Source organism: Leptinotarsa decemlineata, unplaced genomic scaffold (assembly GCF_025532065.1).
Source record: "Leptinotarsa decemlineata unplaced genomic scaffold, Ldec_3_MD MMD2_tig00026336_RagTag_RagTag, whole genome shotgun sequence".
Classification (NCBI taxonomy): Eukaryota; Metazoa; Arthropoda; class Insecta; order Coleoptera; family Chrysomelidae; genus Leptinotarsa; species Leptinotarsa decemlineata.
The window spans coordinates 7,508,732-7,528,003 of NW_027412692.1; the positions used below are offsets into that span (position 1 = coordinate 7,508,732).

General features: G+C 34.7%; 1 protein-coding gene across 2 annotated transcripts in view; it reads left to right on the top strand.

Moving 5' to 3' along the window:
• Nucleotides 1-19,272, top strand: part of LOC111503121 (sprouty signaling antagonist) — a 169,179-nt gene that overhangs the window by 110,871 nt on the left and 39,036 nt on the right. The window contains exon 1 of one of the 2 annotated variants that reach the window (XM_074183303.1): nucleotides 15,831-15,958. The exons of the other annotated variant lie outside the window; for it this stretch is intronic. The gene's annotated coding sequence lies outside the window, so the exon portion shown is untranslated. Of the gene's footprint in view, nucleotides 1-15,830; nucleotides 15,959-19,272 lie in introns of those variants that run through there. 2 annotated transcript variants of the gene reach the window in all.

A 19,272-nucleotide genomic window follows, 5' to 3' on the forward strand; every position in this document is an offset into this window, starting at 1 on the left:
CTGTAATACTCCAAATACTCCCTCTTACAGTGAGGGAATTCGATAAAACAACATTAAAAATAAAATTAAAAGTATTTTTACTTGAAAAAGCATACTATGCAACTGACGAGTATTTAAATGATACTATTATTATTTGATCTATTTGACTGCTTTTACTACAATCATGGACTCGTAAGAGCCTATATCTACGTGTATTGATATTTTTATATGTATGCATATATTTTTGTGCAGTTTATGTACTGTACATCTTTTCTTCCTCTTTTAACCTAATATTATTGTGATATATGTTTATACTGACATGTTCTATGCCCTCAGGGGTACTGTATTTTTATCCTGAACAAATAAATTTTATCTATAGAATTGCTTGAAGACAAAACCTCTTTCCATGCAGTGTGCTCGCAATTGTGTTTAAATTTGTTGAAATTTTTGGAGCTATATATTCTTTGAGTTTTTACTTTTAATAGGGAATTTAAAAATTATACCTTCGTGGTCTGATAGACCAGCTGGGATCACAATAACTTTTTTTGTACAATCCTTCCAACATCTGTATTTTTCGAAAAACGTATCGTTGGCAGGGAATACGTTCGACTTTTTTTAACCAAATGTTGCACATAGTTTTTTCCACCTACATTCGAACAGAATATCCCGACTGTTTCCCGTCTGAAATTTACCTCATATCCTGTCTTGTAGGATTATTTGAGAGCGCGTGGTTTCACGTTCGAATTATTGCCTTTTTTTGAAGAGAATGTACTGTTTTGATTCGGCCAGTGAGTGTACTACCGACTAGTGCATGTGTTCGTTTGTCCACACCAACGCACCACCGCCCAGACACCGGCCCACTTGATTTTTAATACATGTTTTCTCTAAATGGGCATTTTCATGTGCCCAATTTGAATGCAGCATTGCAACACGCAGAGAAAAATACTACTATTATACTACAGTAAATAAATTTTAATCTCACCAAACCAAAAGACGGTTTTTATGAAAAGTAATGGATGAATTTTGATGTTTGTAACGGTTTCGATAATTCATTGAATTGGACTAACTTCAAATGAATTTATAGTACAAAAAACTTTTTTTAAAACAACAGTCTTCAAAAAGAAAAAAATTAACTTCAAATTGAACCAGACCTACTGTCATCGACGATATGAGTAGATTCAACTCATTCCTGATATAAAGTCGTAATTTTATGAATGAATTGGGTGCTTCATCTTGTAGAGTTATCTAGATTGGTGCTGAAGAGGCAATAAGGCAAGTGTTTTATTCCGAAACATCGAATGTTTGCCATTGAAGATTATTCCATGTAAGTGAAATTTTACTTCTTTCATATACTATATTGTGTAGCAATCCTGTCAGTGATATCTGATTTAATTGATTGTTTGGAATAGAAACCAATTAGTAGAAAGTTTTTTCTGCCTAATTCAATGTTCATATACAAGTAGTTGTTTCAAGAGTATTTTTTCATCCGTGTAATTCAATATTTGTATGAAATTAGTTGTTTCGAAAGGGTTTTCTCTTTCAGTTTGTGTCTGGAAGTTACTTCTTTGCATAAGCTGCACATCTTTGCAAAGAGTTTATTTTGGAATCTATCGATTTTTTTCTTCCTTCAGGAAGCCAAGAACTTTCTTTCCCCAAAAATGAACCACTCCTAAAAGTATAACCCTTTCAATTCAAACAAGATTCCCACAGTTTTTGTATGAAGATGGAGTCCGTCGCGTATTTCTGATATGTGGAATCAAACGGGCCAAGTCATTCGTGTGAAAGTATCTATAGAAGAGAGACAGATCCCCAACCTTTCTTCGATGTTCCAGGCTATCAAGGTTGCACGTGATGTTTGCCTCTCCAATCAAGGGGGTGGCTTTTTTCTGGATGGAAGAAGGTCTGATCTGAGCTCAATGAAGCATCAAAAGTTGCTTGCTGAGGTGTGTACAGTTTTCTGGTTCGGAACAGTGTTTCAAGCAGCCTTTGTAGCCTAGTTTCATCAAGGCATACTTTTTGGAAATTGATCACAACATTTGATATGAAAATATTAAACATTTTCACGTTAAACAAAATTTGAATAGTTAGATAAGAAACAAAAATCAAATCAAAATGTATATTATAAACACATAACGTTATTGATATATCGAAGAAATATCCTATTCAATTAATATTCCATTACAACATATGATTTGTTGACGTACTTTATGGATAATAATAACAATTTTTTTCAATTATTCGATATATGTATAGTCGAAGTAACCGATATAGTAATCTTAAAGGTGTCGGCGAAGTCAAAGGCCAAAAAAACCAATACAAAGGAATTATGCCGCAACGAATTAGTCCACGTGGACTGAAGAATTGGCGGTTCGTATTGGATGATTTTTGCTAACCGAGTTTTATGATTGACTGAAGAGTCATAACTGCTGGAAGGTAGGGGGCACTATATCTTTTACTTGAACTATACCTGTATGATTTCGTAATTTCATCAGGTTAAATGGACACCAAAAGTCGCATGAATTGCAAAGGCTGCTTCTCGAAAGCTTGGAACACTGTTCCGAACCAGAAAACTGTATATACCTCAGCAACTTTCGATGCTTTATAAAGCTCAGATCTGATTTTCTTTTGAGTATTGTTCTCATGTATGTCCCTGAAGTTGCTGGATTCTACCACAAAAGAGCCATCCGCCTGATTGGAGACGGGAACATCACGTGCAACCTTGCTAATGAATGTTGTTTTTATTGATAGTAAATGAACATACTAAAGTAATACACGATAAATACAATAAACATTACAATGAACCAACAGAAGTTGTTGAGAGCTTCAACAACTTGTACGTGGTAACACAACACATAATTACATTTTCTACAATAATAAATTTAGTTCACTAAACACAATATTCTATCACATAGGTTGTATATAAGTATATTTAAGTACAATAATGAAAATCAAAATATTTATATAATAAACAAGAAGAATGATAGGTAAAATTTGAATTGTAGAAACAAGACAGCATCATTCAATTATAGTTTACCAGTATTATCTTGACAATCCCCTCAACGATGTGTAGCTATATTTATGATTATTATCATTATCATTATTGTATCTCAATCAACTCACGAATCTCTCTCCTGAATCTACTTCTGATATGAGTTATGAGGCTCCTTTTGAATTTTCTTACATTATTTTCACTTCTCACATATTCCGGTAGGTTGTTATAAAATTTTACTCCCAGGTATGAATAACTCCTTTGTCCGATATTTCTTCTCATAGTAGGTGCAACACATCTATCCTTATTTCTTGTTTCATAAGCATGAACTATCCTTATTTCTTGTTTCATAAGTATGAGTGATACGTTGCAATTTGAATCTGTTTGAGTATTGCCAGGTAGCCTGGAACATCGAAGAAAGGTTGGAGATTTGTCTCTCTTCTATAGATACTTTCACGGGAGGTGTTCAAGTGACTTGGCACATTTGATTCCACCAAGAGCGGTACATATCAGAAATACGCGACGGACTGTGGCTGTTCATCGTTTTGAGGTTCAACTCAGTACACCTCGAACTTCACTGTTTAAGAACTATTTCATCTGAAGAACTGCGTTTATGTGGAATAAACTTCCTGAGAACGTTTTTCCAAATGGATTCAATCTCCAGCGATTCAAATCCAATGTGAATCGCTACTTTCGCACAGGCACCGCTCTGAGAGCGCCTTAAGGATTTTCCTGTAGTGATTGTGTTTTGCTCTTATAAAAAAGATTTCATGCGATCCCTATTCGTAACAGTTAGGGAGCTAGCTGCGAAGGAAAAAAAATTTCTCAGAGCTACTGTCTTGTCTAACATCATAGCATAAGCTCCTCGAACTTTCTGGTAATAGGATGGGAGCCCACGATGCAAAATGGGAATTTACTCGAGCGTCATAGAGACATAATAGGTTGCAAAGCTTAGATGATAAGAAGAAAAAAATGTTATATCCCTCATCGGTAGGGGAAGCAGCTATAGATTTTTAAATATGTAAAAAAATACTGTTGCATGGACATACTCAAGCGCGTCAGATATTGATGGCATCAATGTCCTACGTATTTTTAATAATGTTAGTATGTTAATCTGATCGTTTGCATGATGCGGGTGGTTGTACGTAAGGGTTTAAAGTGAAAAGAAAAAAATTTAATCGAGCGCGTCAGATTTTCTAAGGGTGTTTTAAGTACAGTCAAAAAAAAAAGCTCTTAATAATCTGACGATTTTGATCTAACGCAAACTCGCGGCCATCATTATAATGTGCAAAAAAAATTCGCCAATTTGAAATACTCAAGCGCGTCAGATTAAGATATATATGGTTCATGTTTATGTTCTAGACGTGCTGTCTCATAATCTGACGATTATCTAAAGGGATTCGCCAAATATGAAAAAAAAAAATTCAATTTTTTTAAATCATTGAACTCAATTAATTGAAAAGCTCAGGAAATAGCATGCAAATAAATGAGTGTATGTTTTTTAAATAGAATACTTGTATTTATAAGAAAATAATTTAAAAAATATGCTCAAAAGAATTTGATTTTTTGTAATCAATTGTATAATTAATCATAATCTTCATCACGAACTAGTCTCTGTGATCAGCAGTCATGGCAACAGAATTCAGACTGGGAACGGAGTGAGAGAGTAATGATAGAGAAAAAGTAAAAAAGGAACAGAAACGCGGAGAGGGAAATATCACACAGGTATCACACAGCTGCGCGCATTAAACTTTATCGACGAATTTTTGTTATTTCGAGTTGCGGAAATCGTCAGATTATATATTTTTCGTTATCCTTGAATTATTTACTTCAAAATAAAAAAAAATTAGCTACGTTCGAGTGGTTTTCACAACTTTGCTGCCTTTCTCTTTCTTTACAGCACTCTCAAATTGTCAGATTACTGGAATATAGACTTTTTAGCATGTAATTAACTCACCCTACATTATTCTGACGCGCTCGCGAATTTCTGATGATCATTTTTTTTTACTAATCTGATTCTTTATCCTTCACGGGCGGCCTTATATTTGAGGCTCATATTTGGTGGAGTACTTAACCGTTTTAGCAGGGAAGATAATTAGTTGTTTCATTTATTTATCATGATATCCTTCAGATAAGTAACACCTGGGCTGACAAGTCCCGGGCCTAACAAAAGAAAACGCGCTATTTTTATTCAAAATTTGATTTATTCATTAAAGGAATCTTCATCAAGAGCCACACAATCGTTCCAGCGCCGCTTTGACATTTCAGTACTACTCTTGTAGAACGATTTATCTTTTGCCTCAAAGTAGGCCTCAGTCTCATCATCTTCATTCGAGCGAAATTTCTTACCGGTGAGCATTTTTTTTAGATTTGCGAACAACCAGTAGTCGCGGGGTGCCAAATCTGGCGAATATGGCAATTCGAAGACCATTTCATGCAATTTTGCCATCGTATTCATTGAATTGTAACAATGTGCATTGTCATGATGAAGCAGCACTTTCTTTTTCGTCAAATGGGGTCGTTTTTCCGCAAGGGACGGGTGGGCGAGGTTCACCAGTTGACTTTCAACAGAGCTTTCTCATAAACAAATTCTCGTGCAATATAAAGCCAACACGTTCTTTTAATAGACAGACAAACAGAATTTATTTAATCATGTTGTGCATAAAATTCATTTATGACAGGTCAAAAAGAGTCCAGATGCACGCTGTATTGAGTACAAAATTAAAAGATGATATACAATTATTATTGATCATTTAAAATAAAACTTAACTGCTAGGTAGAATAAAATATTAGTGCTACAGAACATCACATAGCAACATATATATAAAAAGTAATATTAAGTGAATAAATCATTAGGTGTAAGTACTATTCATATAATCCTGTGTTGAAATAAAAACAGTTTTTTGAAAGGAATGTTTTAACTCTCCTCTTGAAAGATGAAGTACTGAGCTGATTGAGGTCAACTGGTAAATGGTTGTAAAACTCGAGGTCCAGTGAATTTCGTATAGACATTTCTAGTTTATTCAGCGGTTGTCTAAGTTTATCTGCATTTCTAGTGGGATAATTACGATAGTCTGATTTGGTGGAGAATATACTTTTATTTTTATGGATCTCTAACAAAGTGTTCAAAATAAATATACAAGACAAAGGCAGAATTTTGTAAAAGATGAAGAGAGGTTGACATGGTTCGTTGAATGAAGCTCCAGCTAAGCTAAGTGCTTTTTTTTGTATACGGAAAATCTTTTGAGCATGAGAGGATTTTCCCCATAAGAGAGTTCCATACATTAAATGGGAGTGAAATAGTGAGTAATACGCAGTTAGTAATGTATTGGTACTTATAAATCTTTTCAGTTGGCGAAGAAGGTAGAGCTGAGTTGATAATTTTTTGCATAGAAAGTCAATATGATTTTCCAATTCAAGTGAGTCCCCAATAATTATACCTAATAATTTTACGTGCTTCTGTGTGGTTACCCTATTATTTGAAGATATAACTATTTGTTGAGTTTTTAATTTCAAATGATTGGAAGTAAACCAATTTACAGCCTTTTCTTCAATTTTATTGGTCTTGTCGAGTAGTTTACTCATATCGGAGTTAGAGTGAATCATTGTTGTATCATCCAAATGACTGTGCTAGGTAGTAGGCTTTGAAAAATATCATTCACATATATTACAAAAGGTATAGGTCCAAGGATTGACCCATGAGGTATGCCATGGGAAACTACTTTCTCTACAGATAATTTCCCGTTTGTGCAGACGGCTTGTTTCCTTCTGGTTAAGTATGAATTAAATAAGTTTAAGGCTGTATCTCTTATAAGTTTGAGGCTGTACCTCTGTACTCATAAACTTCAAGATTACTGATAAGGATATTGTGGTTGACACAGTCGAAGGCTTTACTCAAATCCCACAATGTTAGCGAGGTGAGTTCACCACTCTCCACATGTTCGATAACTTTTTGTATTACCTTTCACACTGCTTCTATTGTAGATCTATTCTTGATTAGGCCAAATTGATGGCCATGAAGAAGATTGTAGGTATTTGTTTAAGTAATTGGAGAGGCGCTCTTTAATTACAATTTCTAGGATTTTTTCTAAAATGGGTATAATCGAGATAGGTCTATAGTTGTCTGGTATATTGGAATCACCTTTTTTAAAGATAGTCACTACAAACTAAAGATAGTCACTACAGACTAAAGATAGTCACTAAAGACATCGGGAAAGATACCTTCCGTGAAGGAGAGATTCATTAATTGTGTTGAAGGTTCAACAAGAGAGTCAATGGTTTCTTTGATGATTTGACTATTCAACTATTAACTGGTTTTGGGAGGCTAGGAATTTAATCGAGAGCGGATATGTTGTGCAGGTAGGATTTAATGATATATTCTCGAGAAAAATATGTTAAATGTCAGCTAACTTATGCAACTTCACTTTTCGATCTTCCAAGAAGATTTTATGTATTTTCAATGTTTTCTGGTGTCACTGCCTCAGTTAGACGTCCACTGCATTCTGCATCATCGATGTCTCTACGACCACGTTTGAAGTCAGCAAACCAACGTTTAATTGTTGTTCCTTATGGAGCGGCGTCCTTATAACACTTTTCAAGTGATTGCTTCGTTTGAATGGTATTTTTTTCATCAAAAAGCAGTGCAAAATTGAAACACGAAATTATTTTTGATCCATTATTTTGAAAATAACAAAAGTAGTGTCACTCTTGGGACAATAACTCACAAATATATGAGTAGAATATCATGAAATTTCAACAGCTTTTTTTGTAGATTAGTAATAACTGAAAAAGCGGTGAATGCAGTAAGCCTAGCGCCATCTGTGTGTTGGGCCCGAGACTTTTTAGCCTATGTAGTATAACTGACTAGCGATCCCCTTGCCGTCAAACGTGTCCAATTCCAAATTGTATTTTTTATTGTAAATCATAGTTCATGTTCACATCACATGGGAACTTTCTGTATATCTTCCTGATCAACAGTAATATCAGTAGTTTTCATTGTTACCATATCGTTAACTTCAAAAATGCTATATTTTTCGTATATCACTTCAAAACGATAAACATCCATCATTATATTATCATTCGAGATTGGGTAGTACCACTTTCGCAACTTCCGCACCTTCTCCGATTCTTATCCAGCATTTGTGCATACTTCGTTTTATTTCAGTGAGTATGTACCTAATCGACCACTTTGAATTCAAGGCCGACGAGACTCGCTCGAATTTTCATTGATTACTGCGATTACATCTGGCTCTGATTTATAAATGGAAAACGCCGATAAAAAGGTTTTGAAACGTGTAATCACCCAGATAGTTATATCACATCCTGTTTTTTTTTCTTCTCGCCAAAGTAAATATTATGACATACTTAGGTGGTGACATATCATTCGTTAGGGTCGTGGATCAAGGACGAAGTTTCTGCATGTGAAACAGTATAAAAAGTTGTTAGAAATGTTTGTTTTAATTGTTCCACAAATACAGTTATAAATGTTCCACACATACCATACTATTATAGTCAATAGTCAACACATTAACTATGATGTACTTTATTGTGCGATTTTCACTAAACAGTTCGCAAAAGCAAAACACGTGTTTCACTTTACAATAGCCGCCTCAGGCGTGTAAATTCTGAACAGGCCATTTTAAGGGACCACGTTTGCCTATTCCAAATAAACTGAATACTGGTAAGGTTGTTCCACTTCACAGAAAACTAGATAGACAAAAATTAGAGAACAACAGGCCTGTGAAGATACCCGCTGTGATAACTTGCCCCGGTTGCAGAAAATTATAGTGAATAACACCAGCCGCCGATTACCATACAGAAACCATGATCTTTTTTGGTGGGTTTTCGCCTTTGGGAAGTGCCTGGGTGGCTCATCGGTGTCCAACTACTGTCTTGAACGTCTCCTGTTGTCGTAGAGTATCCTCTTTTCATCGAACATAACGATCCGATCCAAATAAGGATCGTCTTGGTTTGCTCAAAAGCAAAGAAGAACAGAAATCAAAACCTTTTCGACCTTTCCAATACGTTTCAGAATGATAGCTGACGCCCAGTTCTTCCGCTGGGCGTCAGCTGGTATTTTTTCCATTTCCCACTTAATCCTTAGGATTAGTGATCTGAAGTAAACTCCACATCCTGTGCCTTCTTTGGTTTTTAAGCCGTCTGTATATATGCGTATTGCATTTGTAGCATCTGACTGTGTTCCGTTTTATTAATTTGTATGATTTATTAAACCCAAACCTGGGTTCAATTGCATCACTGGCTGCAGCAGAAGTTGCGCAGTAAGCGCTTCTCGACATAGGCTCAGCCTCAATTGATCCATTCCTACTTCGAGGTTTACATCAGCCGTGCGCAATCGTAACATGGTTTAATAACGCAACCCCCAATTTTTTGGGATATGAAGCTACAAAAACACATAACATTAAAACGGGCAAACAACCTAATACTCAACTTGGGATGGAACAACGCTAATCCAAAGGTGTTGCTTCAAACATAATTTTTAATGTGGATCGGTATCGTCCCAAAGGCGATAATTTTGTTTGTTCACGTACCCATTCATCCAGAAATGGGCCTCATCGCTGAAGATGAAAATTAGGGTCAGTTGCCAACTGCTCCAGAGCCTATTCAGCGAATACAAGTCGTCTGTTGTTTACTTTCAGTTCCTGGGTCAGTTGTATTTTGAACGGATACAGGCCCAAGTTATGACGCAAAATACGCGTAGTCTACGAAAGGCCGAGTTCTTGTGAGCGACAAGAAATGGATTCTTGTGTACACTCTCACAGACAGCGACGATGTTTTCGGCAGATCTCGCGTTTATTTGACGTTGGTTTACTGAACCAGTGGACTCAAATTGATCCACCGCATTGTTAATAGTGGCCTCGGAGCGCGTTAAGTTGCCTGAGCAGAACACCCATTTTGATAAAACAATTTTATTTTTTGCATGTGTTGTCGAATGTTATATCCGTCCATGGTGATTTGACAAAACAGACTGAATAAATGACAACTGATTTGACAGATGTAGCTTCAACAAGTTGGTCGTTATTAATTACCAAAGTCTTTGTTGGAAGAATCATTACATTAAATTGAGATTGGACTCGAGACTGAACTTTATGAAACTGAAGTGATAGTTTTATTGAATACGATGACGTTAAATGACGATTTAATTTATATTATCTACTTGGACTGATTACACTAATATGTTAGTCCCCTAAAACTATGAAATAATCTTGTAAGTATAGTTCAAGTAAACGATATAGTGCAACCTACCTTCCAACAGATCCATTTCAATTATATAGTCAGGGAGCTAACAAATTTCGTTATTCATAAAGCATTTTTGATTATATAAGAATCACAATAACTATCAGGTGAGTGGGAAAGTAGGGATTCAAATAACAAATAATTGAAAATACTTCTGAATACTACACTCACATAAATATACAATCGATCGCTTCAAAATCACTTCACTAACTTTCTTCGAAAGCTTCTGATAATTCCTCTTTCATATTCTCTGTTTCACTATCGCTGTCATTTAAATCAATAATGAATTTATTTCCACCATTAATATGCAAGTGTCCAATCTCCATATAGTCTTTTTCAACTAAAATTACTTTTTTAATCCTTTTCTGCCAGTCTTCTTTGGTGATATTAGATACTTCTTCTTTGATTAGCTCTATTACTTTCTTATCAAATTTTGTTTGCAAGCATTTTATGCGTACACATTCTCGAACTATCAGTCCACCTTTTCGTAACTGTGTCGGGAGTGTCATACAAGTTTCGTCCAGATAGAAAATTTGCCGTTGTTCTTGTCTATGTTTAGTTATTTGTTCTAAGTATTTGTTACGCAATTCCACTATTCTTCTGCTCTCCATAACTGCTTGACGTTTGTTTATTATTTTAAATATAAATCCTAGTTTCTTTATCCAATTCTGAAAAGTTTTGTCACAGCAGCTCACGTTATGGCCGAAGGTATTCAATTTCTTTCTTATGACTTCAGTTGTAGGAATGTCATTGCTTTTGTAACAGTCGTTGTTTTTTTTTTCAATGATTTCATTACATGAACATCTAAAGGTTTCGGTTATCCTGTATCACATTGCATCTTGCGTTCATATGGTTCGTTATTGACTATTTTACGTAAAGTTGAGAAAAGAATTTCGGTCAAATCTGATGTAGATTCTTATATACTTCGAAACATACTCTCTGTGTTTCAATATTCAAATGCATCCGATTCTTATTCACTGGTATCTCTTTTTCGCATTGTTCACCATCGCTATTAGAATCACTACAGTGGGAAAAGTCTGCGTTTTTATCATACTCGTTATTACTATTAGTACTTGTCCAAGGACACCACATTTTGAACAGATTACAAAAATTTTAGGTAATTATAACTGCACCAATATCGAATTTCATCACTCAAATCGCGATCAGTTCCTGAACTGAACACATCGGCGATAACCATCCTCGCATTCTGGATTTATATTTGTCACCGTGACATGACTTCAAATTTATTTATATGACTCTTCAGCTAATCATAAAACTCGGTTAGTAAAAATGATCCAATACGAACCGCCAAGTCTACAGTCCAAGTGGACTAGTTCGCTGCCGGTTCATTTCTATGTATTGGTTTTTTTGGCCTTTGAGAGTTCCGCCAACTTAAGAGTGCGTAATATCATTCACTTCGACTATTCAGGTAAGGTGTCTTACTTGAAATTTTGCATATTATCTTATCTTATCTCCCTGAAACGTTTATAGTGAATCGTTTCGTGTTGCCACTGTCGGCACTGTGGCTAAAGTTATCAAATTCTCAGAGTGCGAGAATTCTACCTTGCCCGTCTGCTGTGGACAATGGTTTGGAAGTCTCATATCAGACACGCTAGATAGGTGTTTCGTTCCTTCCTTTCTCGAGTCACTGTCTTCGTTCGTAAGGCAGAAATTACCAGGAAGGCGTACATCCATGAATGAAAGAGCGTATTGACCCCCGTCGTCGTAGGCAGGAACTACTTAAAATACAGGACGTCCGTCCGGTTGATTGTACCTACCCATTCATTGGATCTCGAGAACGGAGTGGCGATTACAATGCCATATTTTTCATTTTGCTATCTGAAATGTTAATAACAATTTTCTATGAAGGCAGAGTTCATTTCATTTTCCACTTTTCATTTTATACTGTGTGGAAGACTATTCACCACATAGAAGACAAGAGATCAAAGTTGATAATAACTTGAGTGAGGCAATGAAAGTTAAAACAGGAGTACCACAGGGAACAGTTTTAGGTCCCATATTATTTCCTTTTTACCTCCGATTTATCAGCAATTTTGGGGGCCATCTCATATCAAATGCGGACTCCTATTCACAGGTAGTATTTGGAAGGAGGTGTTCTAAAAATAAAAAAAGGACTGGGAGATATCCAGATATGGCTTGATCACAACCCCTTCTGAGTCTAAATGTGAAAAAAAAAACAAATTTATTACATTCACCATATTGCAGAACTATCCTCATCCATGACAGAGAATGTACTTTTAGAGGCGAAAATAGCACTAAAAGAGGGCGATACGGACCTGTGAACAATAAAAATTATTTTCACCCATTAAATATCATTATTAAGAAAAAAAAATCACATATCTTCTAGACACTTGAATGAACGAAAATCCATGGAAAAAAATTTCCCGTGATTATTTTATCAGATATACTTTAGTTAAATAACAAATTTTTACAAGTTTTAAATTTACATAAAAACCCTGATAATTTTCAAACTAAAAACTTTAAATTTTGTTCACTTCTTGGAGCTTTTCTTGAAAGCCTTTTAAAAAGATTCCCGTTGGGAATTGGAGGATTGCTATTAACAATCAAAGACGTTAAAAAGTGAAAAATTCAATTTGAGCAATAAAAAAAATTTTTTTAATATTCAAATTCATTCGTATTCTTATTATTTGAAGTTTCATAAAAATGATTTTTCATAACTTCTAGCTCTATTTGTTGAAAAAAATTGTTATGAACAAATGAATTGTTTATAAGATATTTAAAAATTTTTTGGGTGGATTTTTTGTCAGTGATGAATATTATGATTTTAAAAACAAAGTCGTTTTTTAAGATTAACATTTTTTACAAAATGTGAATATTAAGGAACGATTTTTTTCAAATCATAATTTCTATTTCTCACTGATACTCTGAAAAAAATCTTTTTTCAATTTATATTTTTACTATTTATCCAATAAAAAATTTGTTTTAAACAAATAAATTTTTACCATTTTTTTTCAATACTACCAAAAAAAACAAAAACAACCATGTGTCAGTTTTTGTGTGAAAAAAAATTCTCTATTTTTTGCAATTTTTTTATTTTTTTTTTTTTGTGAATAGAAAGCACAACACTACTACACACAACAAGTACTTCAGTTACTTCGGTTCATCCATTCTCACACTGTGAATGATGTTCAAAATAAATTTGCCTACTACTATTCTTGCCATTTTCAACCTATATATATATTGTAACATACCAATTATTCTAATTTCTATTTTCTATGTTCATTTATCTGGTATTCCTCTAAGCAGTCTGTAGCAGTACCGGAAATACATCATAATCAGAATGCTGAGCATCTGGTCAATGTCCATATTGTTTATTTCGAATATTTTCATTCATTTTACAGTATGGTTAACAAATAGAAGTCAACAAGTACTCTTTTATATTCAATCAAAGAGTTAACTTTTATAGTGATTAACGTAGAGTGAGAAGTGAGGTACAGACAGAGACATCTACTTTCACTAATGTCGTACTGAGAATTGGTGGACACCCTCTGTGTATATGTTTGAAGGGACTGATGGAACAGATGGTAACATTGCCTCGATTCTGAACTAAAACCGATTCTATGTGTGAAGGATGATATTTTGGAAGGGTATTTTCTGTGTAACAGAGAGCACGTAGTGGTGACTTAATTAGAAATTTTGGGAATCGTTCATCTGAATAAAGTCCGACTTTCAAGGTACATATAGATACCAATATGAAAGCGGGTTATGAAATTATTAATTTCAACAAATTATTAAATCGTCAGAATTTTTTTACAACAGTTTTTTTGTATTATGATTCTGCCAGTTTAATAGTTCAAAACCATAAAAGCATAAGAACCAGTAAAAGTATATGAACCACTGAAATCATAAAAACAAAAAAATGCATAAAAACAGGAATAAATTGGACACAAGTTCGTTTTGTACTGCTATTGCTGGAGACTGCCGAAGTTCCGGATCTCAAGAATCAGAAGAGTCTACTTGGAGGAGTGTAAAACAAAAGCTTTGAGTTTCCTTGATGGTTTCTGGAGATTTCAAGCAGAAGTGGTAAGTTTTAGCGCATTGAACTCTAGGGTGAGGAGACCCTGTATTTTGTTATTTTTCCTATTGAGGCAACCATTTTCTATATTTCAATGAAGGGGTAGAAAGCAAGAGAGTGCTTTTTTAAAAAGGGTATCTCCTGAAAATATTATGTAGGGATATTTCTGGCAATTTTGTCTGAATTCCTCTATAAAATCATTCAAACCCCTAATCTAGTATATTCGTTTGGCCTCATCGGTGAGCATCAACCATTCCGGAGATCGATTTTTGGGTGATGAAATGGAGAGACCTCGTCTCCTTCTCGAATACCTCCTCCTTTAGTATTCCTCTTGACAATAATCATATGAGCTAGGCACTCATTATCTTGCTTGTTCTTTATTTTCCAGAATTTTTTGGAATTATTTTAGAATCTTTTTAAATATTGATTTGTTTAACATAACATTCTAAAGATTATTAAGTATAATATAGCTTCACGTGTTTCCTCAAAATATTCGTAATTGTATTCAAACTTTGTAAGCTGTAAAAATAGTTGTTCAGGAAAACAGAATCGCAAGGCTGATTCTCTGGGAGATAGTCTAAATAGTTTGTGATAGTTCTGATACAGTTTTTCTGATTGTCAATGGCGATTTAGTCTAAAGTTGATTCAAAATAAGAACAATGTGCTGCACCCGGAATCTGAACTCTTAAGTACTCATCCAGAGACGTGATTATCAACCCATTGAGCTACCAATAGATCTCGCTAACTTTAAGTCATGACTGTAGGTATTCGTAATACAAAAATGGTATGGTATTATTGATTTATTGACGATACATTCTATGTATACAAAAACACTGCTAAAGAAATATTATACTAATGGAGATATTAAATCATTCAATTGTATTTGTTGAAGGTGTCATTATTTCAAAACTGTGAATAATGAACCTAACCTAACATAACCTAACAAATCTTCACTTGACAACGTCAAATGTTACTTTTTGTGTTGTCATTGTCCATCAATGAAAGTGAAATATGAAAGTTTTTACCAGATGCGAAGCGAGGGCCACCTTTTTTCACACTGGTATCCAGCGTAATTCCGATAACCCGAGGAGAAGGTTAGTGAATTAGGGAACGAAAAATGTGCGCAGAACTGTGCGCCCCCTCACGAAGATCCTGTCAACTGTTGACAGGAGGAGCTTGGACAAATGCGCCCGAGAGGAAAGCAATGGCCTTACGAAGAGAGAGAGAGAAAGAGAAGGGGAGAGAGAGAAACGTTATCAGTGTAATTATTTCATTGTTTCATGTTGCCTCTTTGATAAGGATTGCGTTGAAATTCGAAATATCAGGAATTATAAAAACAAACGATGTTGTAGGTGACACACCCCTGACCGCATCTAATCCATCTCACCGAGTAATTTCCTTGAGATGATAAACACATGACCACATTCTGAAGATATATTGTTTGTTTACAGGTATCGATGATAATCATTTATAAGCGCAACCACTGAGGTTTCCTTGTCGAAATGATAAAACTGAAAGTTTTTCTGAAAAACGCCTTGTTAGTTTTCTAGAAAACTTGATAGGTGGAATGTGGAATGCAAAGTATATCTGTATGTATCCGACATTATGCTAATAGTAGAAGTGTTGAATTCATCTTGAATCGATCGTGTGATTCAACTATATACATATAGCAGACACAAGTAAGTTTAACAAATTGACGACGTCCCATTTATTACATCATTATAACAATCGTGGTGCCCCAAGACAATCAAGGTTATGATATTTGTGATTGTGTGCGCTCACTGTCGTGAGCGAGAAGATCGAACCCTTCACAGTGAAGCCGTAATGCATTAGAATACGGAATATTGCGAATCAATCCACAGCAGATGAAGAAATCGCACTGGAGGAGCGCCGAGTTCAGTAATAAAGTGTTGCGATCTACCTTGTTTGCAGTAGATCTCATGTTGTGGCTGTTGAGTAACTGTTCTGCAAGTAATCTCTCCTGAACATATTTGCTTTTCAATTTACAGAATAGAGAATTTAATGAAGAAAAGAGACTTGAAACTTTCTATGTTTTTTACCACTTTCATTTGTAACTAACGTTACTGCAGTTTCGTCCTATAAGGACATTCTTAAAATCATACATTAAATTAACAATGGTTCATTACATTAGCCCTTATATACCACCACTATAGGTACTAATAGAGGTACATAGCTTGATTGAGTAACTGAATTTACAGTTTACAATGCGGATGTGCCAATTTGAAAACCGGCGAGTAGATAAAATCGATTTGATCATTTAACAGGTTGCACCCGCATTGTTTATGCTTGTGAATTTCCAAGGATTCTAAATAATTGAGTTTGTAACCCTTCTTTGCATAGTGCAAACTTTCCGTATCGTAAGTGAAATTACACTTACAGATTAATATACCCCCAGGTCAAACAACCAGAAATCAAGAAATGGGTAACTCTAACATATTTTGGAAAAAGAACAGAGATAATTGCGGGTTTCTTCAGAAAAAACAATGTGGAAGTGGCATTCAGATCACATGCCAGGTTATCTGATTTTCTTTTCAATGTCAAAGATAAGGTAGACAAGTTAGAGAAATCTGAAGTTTATAAGCTTAAGTGTCTGGAGTGTAATAGTGTTTATGTGGGACAATGTGGTCGAAATTTCCAAAAACGTTATGCTGGACATGAGAAGTCCTTCAGACTATGAAAAAATTATTCAACGTTTTCAAACAATTCCTTGGCATTCAACTACAAGTTTCCGAATCTAAACGATACAGAAATTCTGTACTATGGCAAGGAAGGGTTACAAACTCAATTATTTAGAATCTTTGGAAATTCACAAGCATAAACATTGCGGGTGCGACTTGTTAAATGATCAAATCGATTTGGTTTACTCACCGGTTTTCAAATTGGCACATCCGTATTGTGAACTGTAAATTCAGGTACTCAATCAGGCCAAGTACCTCTATTAGTACCTACAGGGATGGTATATAAGGGCTAATGTAATGAACCATTGTTAGTTTAATGTATACGTTTGAAAATATCCTTATAGGACGAAACTGCAGTAACGTTAGTTACAAATAAAAGTGGTAAAAAACATAGAAAGTTTCAATTCTCTTTCCTTCATTATGATTTCCTACAACGTAGTAACATCCATCATTTTATCAGAAAATTCAATATAACTCAGCTAATAACTTAATTATGAGGCGATATGAAATTCGCCGGGTATCTATTGAATACAATTACGTGAAGGCTTTATTGTGAGGCATTTAATTTATTAAATGTATTGGGTATGCTATTCATGTTTGATTTTGGGAAGCACATGTTTGAATTGTAGGCTCGAATCTTAAAAAAAAAGTACACTGGATCTAAAAATCCAGCTTCTTCGAATAGGATACCTGAAGAAAAATTCCTGTTTCACCAGCCTATCCACAGCCAATATTTTGAATAATTTAATGTAGGTATAGAGTCTTCGATTGACCGTTTCCTATCTTGGATCTCATGTGGATTGATATCGTCCCAAATTCGACAATTTTATTTGTTCACGTACCCATTCATCCAGAAATGGGATCATCTTGAAAAAAAATGCACTGGATCTAAAAATCCAGCTTCTTCGAATAAGATACCTGAAGAAAAATTCCTGTTTCACCAGCCTATCCACGGCCAATATTTTGAATAATTTAATGTAGGTATAGAGTCTTCGATTGACCGTTTCCTATCTTGGATCTCATGTGGATTGATATCGTCCCAAATTCGACAGTTTTATTTGTTCGCGTACCCATTCATCCAGAAATGGGCCTCATCGCCTCAATGAAAATTAGGGTCACTTTTCAACTGCTCTAGAGCCCATCCAGCGGACACACGCAAAACGGACTTAGTAAATGACAAATAATTTGACAGATGTAGCTTCAACAAGATAGTAGTTATCAATTGTCAAAGTTCGGAAGTCCCTGTTGAGAGACTATTAAGACTATGCATTCATGTATAAAAATAGAAAATAATCCCAGAAATTGAGTGCCTTGTCTATTTGAAGAATATCCAAACGATCATATTCGATTGTCTAATATATAAAATGATTTGAAATCCCTGAAACAACTAAAAAAGGAGAATTAAAAGTAAATAGCTGTAAATAACAATTATATTAAGCAAAAAAAACCTGAAGTGAAATAATAGTGAAATAGTCATAACCAGAAGAATCGAAACGTCGTGAACTGACTTGGCTTGAAATCTCTTAACTTTTTTATTTTTATCTTTATTTCATTTTGTATTTCTTTATTTTTATTTTTTGTTCAATTGTTTTATTTTTACTTATATTTTATTTCACTATTATTTCATTTCAGGTTTTTTGCTTAATATAATTGTTATTTACAGTTATTCATTTTTAATTCTTTTTTTTTAGTTGTTTCAGGGATTTCAAATCATTTTATATATTAGACAATAGAAGTCCGAACTAGTGAAATTCATCATGAAACATTGTCAATCACCTTCAAACAAACCATATTCGAGTTTTGTATGTTCAAAACCTACCGTTATTTCTGAACACCCCACCAGTCTTCGATGTTCGACATCTGTTGACCGGCCGAAGAGGCATTTTTAGGATCATTTCGTATACGGAGCTTATTTTCGGGCATTTTATACCTTTATAACTTCCGGATTAGTGCTTTTAATGTCAGTCTTGTTTTCATTGAAAATAAAGCCACCGTATCCGGTTCCGTTCTCCTTTAATGGCTTCACTAGAAACGTGACATGCCACTACGTCGATGGCACATTTAACAAATTTAAAGAAGGCGGCGAACTCTCGTCTGTATACAGGATGAAAAGGAAGTACTGTTTCAGAAGAAAATGGTCAAGAGTAAAAATCTCTTCTATACAAAGTGTACAGATGAGGGCGCGTTCAGAGTGTTGAAGTTCCCTGAAAAATTCGGTTTTTGTATTGAGACTGTAAATATTCCTTAGCTGATTTTGGTGAAATTTGTCACTGTTATTTCCAATGATAAGAGGT